Source organism: Chiloscyllium plagiosum, unplaced genomic scaffold, assembly GCF_037043375.1.
Source record: "Chiloscyllium plagiosum isolate Xiang-an unplaced genomic scaffold, Cpla_swu_hap1 HiC_scaffold_36, whole genome shotgun sequence".
Lineage (NCBI taxonomy): Eukaryota > Metazoa > Chordata > Chondrichthyes > Orectolobiformes > Hemiscylliidae > Chiloscyllium > Chiloscyllium plagiosum.
This window is the reverse complement of record NW_028270174.1, coordinates 32,615,721-32,630,225: the sequence shown is the minus strand read 5'-3', so window position 1 is coordinate 32,630,225 and position 14,505 is coordinate 32,615,721.

Genomic DNA, 14,505 nt, shown 5'->3' with positions numbered 1-14,505 from the left:
ACTCCACAGAATTTTTGCATCCATAATTTATTTAGATATTAATCACTGTTTATACAAAATCATTACTTTCTGCAACTAATCTTGAACTTGCCTTTTACCTGTTGGTGCCATTCATCCCCAACTTCTACAAAGATAAAGATAGTAAGGACTGCAGTTGCTGGAAGTCAGAGTCGATAAAATGTGGAGCTGGAAAAGCACAGCAGGTCAGACAGCATCAGAGGAGCAGGAAAGTCAACATTTCTGGTCAGGGCCCTTCATCAGAATTGAACCTGATTTGATGCTCAAGCTTGACTTTCTAGGAGAAATGAGGATTGTAGATGCTAAAGATTGACTTTCTAGCCCACTTGCATGTTCTAAATCTTTTTAATCAACCTGTTCAGACAGGCTATGAAAAAACATCTGGAGTATGTGGGACTTGAATTCAGGTCTTCTAACCCAGAGGTAGGGATACTACCACTGCACCACAAAAGCCCCAAAGTACAATCAGTTGTATGCATATGTCCCTTTCAGAACATAGAGCTTATGATTGTGTAATTATTATCTGTATCATAAATAATACAGAGATGTTATTACACACCTCTGGAAAAGATGGGATTTGAATCTGGATCTCCTGATTCAACAGTAAGGACACTTCCACTGCACCACAACAGCCCATTTGCACGGTGACCTCCCTCATTTGCTTTCTTTCAAGCATGTTTCTTCAGGTTTATTCACAGCTCAATCTCCTAAAACGAAGGTCAGTATTGTTGTTCTGCTCTTCGTGTTTCTTGATGTTTCCTGTGTGCCATGAGGATCAGGACTGATGACAGAATTGAAGATGCAATCTGAAAACTAATAAATTAATTAAAAATAAATGTTTGCTTTATTGTTCTGTGTTTTAAGGTGGTGCTGGAGAGTGGCAACACTAGCCAACACTTTTCAGTATGTTTTATAACAAAGTACATGTGACAGTAAATAAATAAACAACACAAAGTAGTGTTATTTAGACCTGAGAAGTATCATCTATTCACACATTTTAGTACAAAAAGTCTTTTTCTAAGTCATTTATGCAAGCACAAATTTCAGTTGTTTAAATGAGTCATGGAGTCAAAGCGATGTACAGCACAGAAACAGACACTTCAGTCCAACTGGTCCATGCCAATCAGATATCCTAAATTAATCTAGTCCCATTTGCAAGCATTTGGCTCATATCCCTCTAAACCCTTCCTATTCATCTACCTATCAAGATGTTTTTTAAATGTTGTAATTGTACCAGCCTCCACCACTCCCTCTGGCAGTTCATTCCATACATGCATCAACCACGGTGTGGAAAAGTTTCCCCCTTTTAAATCTTTCCCCTCTCACCTTAAACCTATGCCTTCTAATTTTGGACTTCCCCATTATGGGGAAAACACCTTGTTAATTACCCTATCCATGTCCCAATACCCTCATGATTTTATAAACATCTCTAAGGCCACCCCTCAGCATTCAAACCTCCAGGAAAATAGCCCTAGTGTAATCAGCCTCTCCCTATAATTCAAATCCTCTAACCCTGGCAACATTCTTGTAAATCTTTTCTGAACCCTTTCAAGTTTCACAACATCTTTCCTATTGCAAGGAGACCTGAATTGCACACAATATTCTAATAGTGACCTAACCAATGTCCTGTATAACTGTTGTCACTTGCTGACTATAAATATTTTCATAGAGATTTTGTAGCACTTTGCCCATTGCGTCTGTGCCAATTATCAAGCATTCATCTATTCTAATCCTGTTTTCTAGCATTTGGCCCAAAGCCTTCTTAACAATCTTATCTACTTGTCCTCCTGCCTTCAAGGATCTGTGGGCATGTACACCAAGGTTCCTCTGATCCTATGTACTTCCGTGAGTCCAATCATTCAATGTGTACTCCCTTGCCTTGCTAGTCCTCCCAAAATGCATCAACTTTAATTTTCAAGATTAAATTATATTTGCTGTTCAGCCCATCTGATCAATTTGTCTATATTGTCCGAAAATCCAGAAGGTCAAGAAGAAACAACTACACCTCTTCTTCCTCAGGAGGCTTAGGAAATTCAGCATGTCCAAAAGGATCCTTACCAACCTTTATTGATGCACCATAGAAAGCAATCTATCCAGGTGCATTACAGCCTGGTATGGCATCTGTTCTGCTCGGGATCATAAGAAACTGTAGAAAGTTGCGTGCACGGCCCAGTCCATCATGGAAGCCAACCTCCCATCCATGGACTCCATGTACGCTCCTCATGACTGCGGAAAGGCTGCTAACATCAACAAAGACCCTCCCATCCCAGTAATGCTCTCTTCCAATCTCTTCCGTCAGGCAGAAGGTACAGAAGCTTGAACATACACACAGCAAGTTGAAGAACAGCTTCTTCTCTGCCATTATCAGACTGCTGAATGGACCTCTCTGACTTCAAATAATGTTGATCTTGCTAATGTTGATCTTGCTTTGCGCGCCTCCTGTGCAGTTGTATGCCTTTTTCTGTCTGAGCACCCTATGATCTGCATGTCCTTGTTTGCAATGATCTGTGTGTACTGCTTGGAAAAGAAAGCTTTTCACTGAACTTAGGTATATGTGATTACAATTAATCAAATCAAATCAACTCTAAGGGTTTCCTTGTTAGTGTTTGTTACACCACCAGTCTTATGTCATCTGCGAGTTTATTGATCATACTTCCTACACTCATTTCTATATCATTAATGTACACAGCAAAAGCCAGGGTCTCAGCACTGAACCCTGTGATACACCACTGGACTCAAGCTATCAGTCACGAAAAGACCCTTGACCATTACCCTCTGCTTCTTACCACCAAACAAATTTTGGGTTCTGTGTGCCAAATTGCCTGTATCCCAGTGGCTCATGACTTCTTAGCCAGTATGCAGTCTGAGGTGAGCACGTCAGGGATTCTCACTGTGTTTTATCCTGTTCTGTGACTCAATGATATGTCTTTATCCTGTTGCTCCTTTTCCAGAGATTCCCACTTTCTCCTGTTGTCCCGGTTTAACCAGGTAATTTCTCCCCATTCCCCGATGATCTTATGTGGTGTGCGTTTCAGATTGTATCCTGACATGTTGAGTGTCTTTTCTATTTTCTGTTAGTGTTTCAGATTTGAAACACGAGCAATGTTTACAATTCGACAATCCCAAAGTATGGCCTGAATATTGTGAATATTTTGATTCATGTATATTCTGTAGTTTCCTTCTGAAACGATGATTAATCGTTGAGCTGGAGTGGATTTCAATGTGACCAGTTCCCTCGACTTGATCACAGTTCCTGGCAGTAATATGAAATCCTCACTGTAGGGATTCTATGCCATGCAAGACTTTGTTAAAAGTCTTACTAAAATCCAAATAGGCTACATCAACTGCTCCACCCATACCTACACACCAAGTCTCCTTGTTGAAAATTGAATCAAGCTTGTTAGACACAATCTCTCCCCACTTACAAAGCCATGCTGATTATCCTTGATTAATTTTTACCTCTCCAAGTGGAGATTAATTCTATCAGTTAGAATTTTTTCTAATTGTTTCTCTACCACAGATTAGTCTCAGTGGCCTGTAGTTTCCTGGTTTATCCCTACCACCCTTCTTGAATAATGGTATCACCTTAGCTGTCCTCCAGATTCTGGCAGCCCTCTTGTGGCCAGAGAAAATTTGAAAATTAATTTCAGAGCCTTTGCAATCTCCTCCATTGTCTTCCACAGCAGCCTGGGATATGTCTCATCATGGCCTGGGATTGCTACTAATATTCTTCTAATGTCAGTAGTTCCCTGCACATTACACATGATACATCTCATTAATCTAATTTTATCCTCTGTGAAATGCAAATATTAGTTACAAAGTTGTTTGATGAAGGGGCTAAGTAACATTTGTCATAATGTTATTTAATTTACAGAATTGTTTGACGTATTTACCTTTTCCATAAAAGTTTGATACAACTGAGGGGCTTGCTCGGCAGATTCTGAGGTCAGGTGGCTTTTTATGAGAGGTTCCTAGTTTTCTGCTTTTCATCACTGCTATTCGGGTTTAATTTCAGTTTTATTTAATGTATTGAATTTATATTCCTTAGCTGATACAATAAGGTATTGGATTATGAATCCAGTAACATTATCACTATGTTACTGTTACCAATGTACTCTAACATGGACAAAATATATGATAGCAGCATTAAAAACATTAACACACTTGTGAAAAAGTATGGAGTTTGTGGTTTCGATTTAAAATATTTCATTTCTTGCAGTCAATCTATTTGGGATAGGCATGTAACTCAGCTGCAGTTGCAACTTTGGTTTGGTCCTTCAGAGATTTTACAATGTTATGGTGAAACTTAATTTTAATCTTGAGCATACTGTTTTATTTGGAGGAATAGGGCAGACTGTAGATATTTCCGAGGAAGGTTGACATGATAAGAGATTGGTAGTAACAGAACTGCATTCTAAACTCCTCACTAACCTAATTTTCCAGCAAGCATCTATCATTCAGTGACCATTATCTTCGATATCCTGACACGGATCTCTCTGTGATCCTATGTGACACTGAATTAGTTAGGATTATCTATTTAAAAACTATTTTTCTTTTTTTGCAAGTGACATTCTTTTTCATTCACATCTGCTTTTCTAACTGCTAGTCATACAGTGAGTTTGTTACCTGCTCTCAGGCTTTTTTCCATTCTGCCCTCAAACAGCTAATATGAGGTGCAAGAAAGCATGGTACCAACCTTGCCTCTTTTATTCAGCCAAAGCTAAAAAGTCAGTCATAATAAATGGATGGAACTCCAAATGCATATTATATATTCTTCCAAATGTTGCATTTAAAATAATTTAGAAATAAAAAACAGAGCAAAATAGGATGCAAAACATCTCTCATGTCATGAAGAATGCCGGAAATGAACAAGTCTTGTTTTACCAATTTTAATTTTAAAACCTGCTTAGCAAATTTGACGTAAAATACATCAGCTCATTTGAACTGATTATTCATTGCCTTGTTTCTTTTGATTATATGTTTGTTTTGATCATGGTAAGATTGTCATGGAAGGATAATGTCTTATAAATTGGTTTTGGCAACGTTATCTTTGAACAGTTTGCAAAGTTATTTTTAATCTGTAAGTCTAACTAAACAGATTAATTTGCATGGCAGTGAGCGTATATGCCTTAAATATGTAATTTCAAGAAAAATTGTAATAACAGTCAGAACCATTCTACCTGTACTAAAACAAATTAACTTCTTGTAAAGATGCAGACTATATTGACAGCTTGTAAATTGTAAAACATTATGAAGATATCATTTTTGCCAAGTAACAATAAGATAGACAACATAAACTTCCCCTTATTTGGCATATATTGGGAATGGTGCATGCTGGTGACATAAGTTGTGGCTCAATGGTTAGCACTGATGCCTCCCAGCACCAGGGACTTGGGTTTGATTCCAGTCTCAGCTTTCTGTCTGTGTGGAGTTTGCATGTTCTTCCCATGTTTCTTGGGTTTCCTCCAGATGCCCCGGTGTCCTCCCACAGTCTGGACATGTACAGGCTAGGTGGATTAGCCATGGGAAATGTAGGGTTACAAGATAGAGCTTGGGTGGATGCTCTTTGGAGGGTGGTGTGGACTCAATGGGCCGCATTGCCTGCTTCCACACTGTAGGGATGCTACAACTCTATGAATCTGCTGGTTGCATGAGAAATACTCTTATGGAAAGCCAGTACAATGCACTCTGGTCTACTTTGAATAAACCATCTTAAATTTAAATGTCAAACCATTTTCAGATTGATCCATTGGATGAATTAAACTTGTATAACTAAGGTTATACTGTCTTCACTTTGCATAAAACCACAAGCAACCTTCTCATCAGCACCACCAAAGATTATGCTTGAAACGCATTGCCACATTGTTTAAAAATCACAAACATCTTCAGCGGATATCATTTGCAGGTATTTGTTTAGTTGCTCATAACATGGAGAAAATGCACAAAGATATTGCCATTCCCAGGTTCTGTGAGGGTTGAGCAAGATAATTATCCAACAAAAGGCACAACTTTAGAATCGTAAGGCATTTCTTTCTTGTGCAAATTTATCTTTTGCACAAGGCACAAAAATAACAATGCCTGTTTCCATCCATGCATTACTTGGGTTTTGTAATCAAAAGGAAGATGAACTTTGTATTTGAAACATCTAGTTTTGTGTATTTTCAATTTCACCTTATGCATTCCCATGACTTTGCACACACAAGAAGGTTATACTGTCTTCACTTTGCATAAAACCACAAGCAACCTTCTCATCAGCACCACCTAAGATTATGCTTGAAAAGCATTGCCACATTGTTTAAAAATCACAAACATCTTCAGCTGATATCATTTGCAGGTATTTGTTTAGTTGCTCATAAAACGAGTGATGCAAACCTTGAGTAAAGGCACATGGCTTTGTGATTTTCATCTCTTCAAATTCATTTGCCTTTTCCAAGAACATAAACCTTCTGATTTCTTCAATGAAACCATTTGAATTTTCGCAAGGTTAGTGAAGGTTTGTAGCTCAGGTTGAGGTTTAGGTTGTAGGTTTGCTCGCTGAACTGTAGGTTTGATATCCAGACGTTTCATTACCTGGCTAGATAACATCATCAGTGGCGACCTCCAAGTGAAGTGAAGCTGTTGTCTCCTACTTTCTATTTATATCTTTCTCCTGGATGGGGTTCCTGGGGTTTGTGGTGATGTCATTTCCTGTTCGTTTTCTGAGGGGTTGATAGATGACATCTAGATCTATGTGCTTGTTTATGGCATTGTGGTTGGAGTGCCAGGCCTCTAGGAATTCTCTGGCATGTCTTTGCTTAGCCTGTCCCAGGATAGATGTGTTGTCCCAGTCGAAATGGTGGTTTCTTTCATCCGTGTGTCGGACTATGAGGGAGAGGGGGTCGTGTCTTTTTGTGGCTAGCTGGTGTTCATGAATCCTGGTGGCTACCTTTCTTCCTGTTTGTCCAACGTAGTGTTTGTGGCAGTCCTTGCATGGAATTTTGTAGATGACGTTGGTTTTGTCCATGGGTTGTACTGGGTCTTTTAAGTTTGTTAGTTTTTGTTTGAGAGTGTTGGTGGGCTTGTGTGCTACTAGGATTCTGAGGGGTCTTAGTAGTCTGGCTGTCATTTCTGAAACTTCTTTGATATATGGTAAGGTGGTTAGGGTTTCTGGCTGTGTTTTGTCTGCTTGTCGTGGTTTGTTCTTGAGGAATCTGCGCACTGTGTTTTTTGAGTATCCATTCAAACCTTACTGGAAATAAACAAGACTTCACACAAATGTGCATTTATATTTGGTGTTTACACTGTGATTTATGCGCACACGGATCTTTTGGCAGGTAGTTTATTATTATAAGTTGTTAGTGCTATTTCCTAAGAGGGGGTATCTAATGAACAATATTGAGTGATTAAGAAGTATTTTTGTACTTCAGGAGAGGGAAAGGAGAGTAGGTGAGATCCAAAGAGATAGTCTTATGAAATTTATCAAGGACGCTAATGGAATCCTAACAGTTATGTGGTATGATGGAGAGGCATAACAAGGGTTTATTTAAACTAAAGGAGGAGTGGAGGTTGGGTTGGTGGGGGGTGTGGATCTGACGAGGGAGTCGCGAAGGGAGTGGTCTCTCCGGAACCCTGATAGGGTGGGGAGGGAAATATATCCTTGGTGGTGGGGTCTATTTGGAGGTAGCAGAAATGACGGAGGATGATACAATATATCCGGAGGTTGGTGGGGTGGAAGGTGAGGACCAGTGGGGTTCTGTTCTGGTAGCGATTGGACGGGCAGGGTTCAAGGGCGGAGGTGCGGGAAGTGGAGGAGATGCAGCGGAGAGCATCGTTGACCACGTTGGAGGGGAAATTTGAAGAAGGAGGCCATTTGGGCTGTTCGGTAGTGGAATTGGTCCACACCCCCCACCAACCCAACCTCCACTCCCGGCACCTTCCCCTGCAACCGCCAGAAGTGCAAAAACTTGCGTCCACACCTCCACCTCACCTCCCTCCAAGGCCCCAATGGATCCTTCCATTTCCGTCGCAAATTCACCTGCACCTCCACACACATCATTTACTGTAGCGCTGCACCCGATGTGGTCTCCTCTACATTGGGGAGACAGGCCGCCTACTTACGGAACATTTCAGGGAACACCTCTGGGACACCTGCACCAACCAACCAACCCAACCGCCCTGTGGCTGAACACTTTAACTCCCCCTCCCACTCCGCCAAGGACATGCAGGTCCTTGGCCTCCTCCATCGCCAGACCCTGGTCACACGATGCCTGGAGGAAGAGCGCCTCATCTTCCGCTTAGGAACCCTCCAATCCTCCAATGTAGATTTCTCCAGCTTTCTCATTTCCCCTCCCCCCACCTTATCTCAGTCCCAACCCCTGGATTCAGCACCGCCCTCTTGACCTGCAATCTTCTTCCCGATCTCTCCGCCGCCACCCTCTCTCCAGCCTATCACCCTCACCCTCATCTCCTTCCACCTATCGTATTCCCAGTGCCCCTCCCCCAAATTCCTCCCCGCCTACCTTTTATCTCAGCCCTCTTGGCACACCAGCCTCATTCCTGAAGAAGGGATTATGCCCAAAACGTCGATTCTTCTGCTCCTCGGATGCTGCCTGGCCTGCTGTGCTATTCCAGCACCCCACTTTTCAACTCTGGTCTCCAGCATCTACAGTCCTCACTTTCTCCTAAGTGATTGCTGGGCCCATAGCTGAGATATTTGTATGATCGATAGTCACGAGTGAGGTGCTGGAAATGGTGCCACTGTTAAAGAAAAGTAGTAAGGAAAAGCCAGGAAGCTATACACTAGTGAGCTTGACATCAGTGGTGGGCAAGTTGTTGGATGGAATCCTGAGGGATAGGATTTACATGAATTTGGAAAGGCAAGGACTGATTAGGAATAGTCAATGTGGCTTTCTGCATGGGAAATCATGTCTCACTAACTTGATTGAGTTTTTTGAAGAAGTGACAAAGAGGATTGATGAGGGCAGAGCAGTGGGCATCATCTATTTGGACTTTGGTAAGATGTTCGACAAGGTTCTTTATACCTGACTGCTTAGCAAATTTATGTAATGTGGAATACAAGGAGAACTAGCCATTTGGATACAGAACTGGCTTGAGGGTAGAAGGTGGTGGTGGAGAGTTGCTTTTCAAACTGGAGGACTACGACCAAGGACTGATGCTGGGTCCACTGGTTTTCGTCATTTATATTAATTATTTGGATGTGAGCTTAAGGGGTACAATTAGTAATTTTGCAGATGATACCAAACTTGGGGGTGTATTGGACAGCAAAGAAGATTATTTCAGAATACAACGGGATCTTGATCACATGGGCCAATGGACTGAGTAGTGGTAGATAAAATGTGAGGTGCTGCATTTTGGAAAACCAGAACAGGGCTTATGCACTTAATGGTAACGTCCTGGGGAGTGTTGCTGAACAAAAAAACCTTGGAGTGCAGGTTCACAGTTCCTTGAAAGTGGATTCTCAGGTAGATAGGATAATGAAGAAAACATTTGGTATGTTTGCCATTATTGGTCAGTACATTGAGTATAGGAGTTGGGAGGTCATGTTGCAGCTGTACAAACATTGGTTAGGCCACTTTTGGAATATTTTGTGCAATTTTGGTCTGCAATTATAGGGTGTTGTGAAACTTGGAAGGGTTCAGAAAGATTTACAAGGATGTTGCCAAGGTTAAACGGTTTGAACTCGGGGGAGGCTGACTGCTGGTGACCTTTTAGAGGTTTATAAAATCATGAGGAGCATGGATCGGGTGGTCTTTTCCCCAGAGTGGGGAGTCAAAAACTAGAGGGCATAGGTGTAAGGTGAGAGGGCAAAGATTGCAAAGGGACCTAAGGGTCAACTTTTTCACATAGAGGGTGGTGCACGTATGGAATGAGCTGCCAGAGGAAGTGGTAGAGGTTGATACAATTACAACATTTAAAAGACATCTGGATGGGTACATGAATAGGAATGATTTAGAGAGATATGGGCCAAATCCTGGCAAATGGGATGAGATTAATCTTGGATATCTGGTCAACGTGGACAAGTTGGACCAAAGGGTATGTATCTGTGCTGTCCATCTCTGTGTCTCTGTGGTATTCTCTCCTGGTTGCCACACACCTGGTGAGTTTGTAGGAGAAAGTGAGGACTGCATTAAACTGCATTTATTTCAATGCAAGGGGCCTAACAGGGAAGGCAGATGAACTCAGGGCATGGTTAGGAACATGGGACTGGGATATCATAGCAATTAAAGAAACATGGCTCAGGGATTGGCAGGACTGGCAGCTTAGTGTTCCAAGATACAAATGCTACAGGAAGGATAAAAAGGGAGGCAAGAGAGGAGGGGGAGTGGCATTTTTGATAATGGGTAGCATTACAGCTATGCTGAGGGAGGATATTCCCGGAAATACATCCAGGGAAGTTATTTGAGTGGAACTGAGAAATAAGAGAGGAATGATCACCTTATTGGGATTGTATTATAGACCCCCCAATAGTCAGAGGGAAATTGAGAAACAAACTTGTAAGGAGATCTCAGCTATCTGTAAGAATAATAGGGTAGTTGTGGTAGGGGATTTTAACTTTCCAAACATAGACTGGGACTGCCATAGTGTTAAAGGTTTAGATGGAGAGGAATTTATTAAGTGCGTAGAAGACAATTTTCTGATTCAGTATGTGGATGTACCTACTAGAGAAGGTGCAAAACTTGACCTACTCTTGGGAAATAAGGCAGGGGGCAGGTGACTGAGGTGTCAGTGGGGGAGCACTTTGGGGCCAGCGACTATAATTCTATTCGTTTTAAAATGGTGATGGAAAAGGATAGACCAGATCTAAAAGTTGAAGTACTAAATTGGAGAAAGGCCAATTTTGACGATATTAGGCAAAAAACTTTTGAAACCTGATTGGAGGCAGATGTTCGCAGGTAAAGGGACGGCTGGAAAATGGGAAGCCTTCTGAAATGAGATAACAAGAATCCAGAGAAAGTATATTCCTGTCAGGGTGAAAGGAAAGGCTGGTAGGTGTAGGGAATGCTGGATGACTAAAGAAATTGAGGTTTTGGTTAAGAAAAAGAAGGAAGCATATGTCAGGTATAGACAGGATAGATCGAGTGAATCCTTACAAGAGTGTAAAGGAAGTAGGAGTATACTTAAGAGGGAAATCAGGAGGGCAAAAAGGGGCATGAGATAGCTTTGGCAAATAGAATTAAGGAGGATCCAAAGGGTTTTTACAAATATATTAAGGACAAAAGGGTAACTAGGGAGAGAATAGAGCCTCTCAAAGATCAGCAAGGTGGCCTTTGTGTGGAGCCACAGATAATGGGGGAGATACTAAATGAATATTTTGCATCAATAGTTACTGTGGAAAAGGATATGGAAGATATAGACTGTAGGGAAACAGATGGCGACACCTTGCAAAATGTCCAGATTACAGAGGAGGAAGTGCTGGATGTCTTGAAACAGGTAAAGGTGGATAAATCCCCAGGACCTGATAAGGTGTACCTGAGAACTCTGTGGAAAACTAGAGAAATATTTGCTGGGCCTCTTGCTGAGATATTTGTATCATCGATAGTCACAGGTGAGGTGCCGGAAAACTGGTGGTTGGCAAACGTGGTGCCACTGTTTAAGAAGGGCGGTAAAGACCAGCCAGGGAACTCTAGACCGGTGAGCCTGACCTTGATGGTAGGCAAGTTGTTGGAGGGAATCCTGAGGGACAGGATGTACATGTATTTGGAAAGGCAAGGACTGATTAGGGATACTCAACATGGCTTTGTGCATTGGAAATCATGTCTCACAAACTTGATTGAGTTTTTTGAGGAAGTAACAAAGAGAATTGATGAGGGCAGAGCAATAGATGTGATCTATATGGACTTCAGTAAGGCGTTCGACAAGGTTCCCCATGGGAGACTGATTAGCAATGTTAGATCTCACGGAATACAGGGAGAACTAGCCATTTGGCTACAGAACTGGCTCAAAGGTAGAAGACAGAGGGTGGTGATGGAGGGTTGTTTTTCAGATTGGACACCTGTGACCAGTGGAGTTCCACAAGGATCAGTGCTGGGTCCTCTACTTTTTGCCATTTACATAAATGATTTGGATGCGAGCATAAGAGGTACAGTTAGTACGTTTGCAGATGACATCAAAATTGGAAGTGTAGTGGACAGCAAAGAGGTTTACCTCAGATTACAATAGGATCTGGACCAAATGGGCCAATGGGCTGAGAAGTGGCAGATGGAGTTTAATTCAGTTAAATGCGAGATGCTGCATTTTGGGAAAGCAAATCTTAGCAGGACTTATACACTTAATGGTAAGGTCCTAGGGAATGTTGCTGAACAAAGAGACCTTGGAGTGCAGGTTCATAGCTCCTTGAGAGTGGAGTTGCAGGTAGATAGGATAGTGAAAGCAGCATTTAGTATGCTTTCCTTTATTGGTCAGAGTATTGAGTAAAGGACTTGGGAGGTCATGTTGCGGCTGTTTAGGACATTGGTAAGGCCACTGTTGGAATATTGCGTGCAATTCTGGTCTCCTTCCCATCAGAAAGATGTCGTGAAACTTGAAAGGGTTCAGAAAAGATTTGCAAGGTTGTTGCCGGGGTTGGAGGATTTGAGCTATAGGGAGAAGCTGAACAGGCTGGGGCTGTTATCCCTGGAGCATTGGAGGCTGAGGGGTGACCTTATGGAAGTTTACAAAATCATGAGGGGCATGGATAGGATAAATAGGCAAAGTCTTTTCTCTGGTGTCAGGAAGTCCATAACTACAGGCATAGGTTTAGGGTGAGAGGGGAAAGATATAAAAGAGACCTAAGGGGCAACCTTTTCACGCAAAGGGTGGTACTTGTATGGAATGAGATGCCAGAGGAAGTGGTGGAGGCTGGTACAATTGCAACATTTAAGTGACATTTGGATGGGTACATGAATAGGAAGGGTTTGGAGGAATATGTGCCGGCAGGTGGGACTAGATTGGGTTGGGATATCTGGTCGGCATGGATGGGTTGGACCAAAGGGTCTGTTTCCATGCTGTCCATCTGTATGACTCTATGACTCTCTATGTAGGTGCTGGAGATCAGAATCGAGAGTGGTACTCGAAAAGCACAACAGGTCAGGCAACATCCAAGGATCAGGAGAATCTTTACGTTTCAGGCATAAGCCCTTCATCAGGAATGAGCTTTGTGGGCTGGGGGACTGAGAGATAAATGGGAGGGGGTGGGGTTATGGGGAAGGTAGCTGACAATGTGATAGATAGATGAAAGTGAGAGCAAAGTTGATAGGTCGGAGAAGAGGGTGGAGCAGATAGATGGGAAAGGTGATGGACAAGTCAGGAAGGCGGTACCTAGTTGGAGACTTGGGACTGGGATAATGTGGGGGGAGGGGAAATGAGGAAACTGGTGAAATCCACATTGATCCCGTGAGGTTGCAGGATCCAAAGGCGGAATATGAGACTTTCTTCCTCCAGGCGTCAGGTGGTAAGGGTTTGGCGATGGAGGAGGCCCAGGACCTGCATGTCCTTGGCAAAGTGGGAGGGGACGTTGAAGTGTTCAGCCACAGGGTGGTGGGGTTGGTTTGTGTGGGAGTCCCAGAGATGTTCTCTGAAACGATCCGCAAGTAGGCGTCCTGTCTCCCTGAATATAGAGGAGACCACATTGGTTCCTGATGTAGAGGAGATTGCTGCCTGACCTGCTGTGCTTTTCCAGCACCACACACTCGAACTGGTGAGTTGGTGTAAACTCTCCCCAACAGCACCAGTAAAACAGCCCACAAGAAACTCAGTGCTGCGTCTGTTCAGATGCAACATGTCTGGTTCATACAGTTGCCATCTCCCCAGAGCCAGGCATTTATATCATAAGACAATAAGATATAGGAGCAGAATTATATTTTTCATCAAGCCTGCTCTGTCATTCACTGAGTTCATGGTTGGTCTGATAATCCTCAAATTTCTTGCATTTTCCCAATAAATTTTAATTCCTTTATGAATTAAAAACAAAATTGGTCTAACTCTGCCATGAATGTACTAAAGGACCCAGCTCATCAGCCTAATGCAGTAAAGAATTCCACAGATTCTCTATCTTCTGAAAGAATAAATTCTTCCTCATTTCTGTCTTAAAAGGGTTTATTCTGAGATAGTCTTCTCTCGTCCTAGATTCTTCCAAAAAGGTAAACAACCTTTTTGTATAAGTTGTTGGATGTGTTTCTGACAGTTAGGATTTAAATGTATTTGAAAAGGCAAGGACTAATTAGGGATAGTCACAATGGTTTTGTGAGATGGAATTTCTGTCTCACAAACTTGATTCAGTTTTTTGATAAATTAACCAAGAGAATTGATGAGAGCAGAGTGGACTTTACGTGGATTTTAGTAATGCCTTTGACAAGGTTCTGCTTGATGGACTAATTGGTCAAGTTAGATCACATGAGATTCAGGGTGAGCTTGCCAATTGGATACAAAATTAATTTGTTGGGTGGAGGTAGAAGGTGGTGGTGAAAGGTTGATTTTCGGACTGGAGGCCTGTGGATAATGGCATTCGCA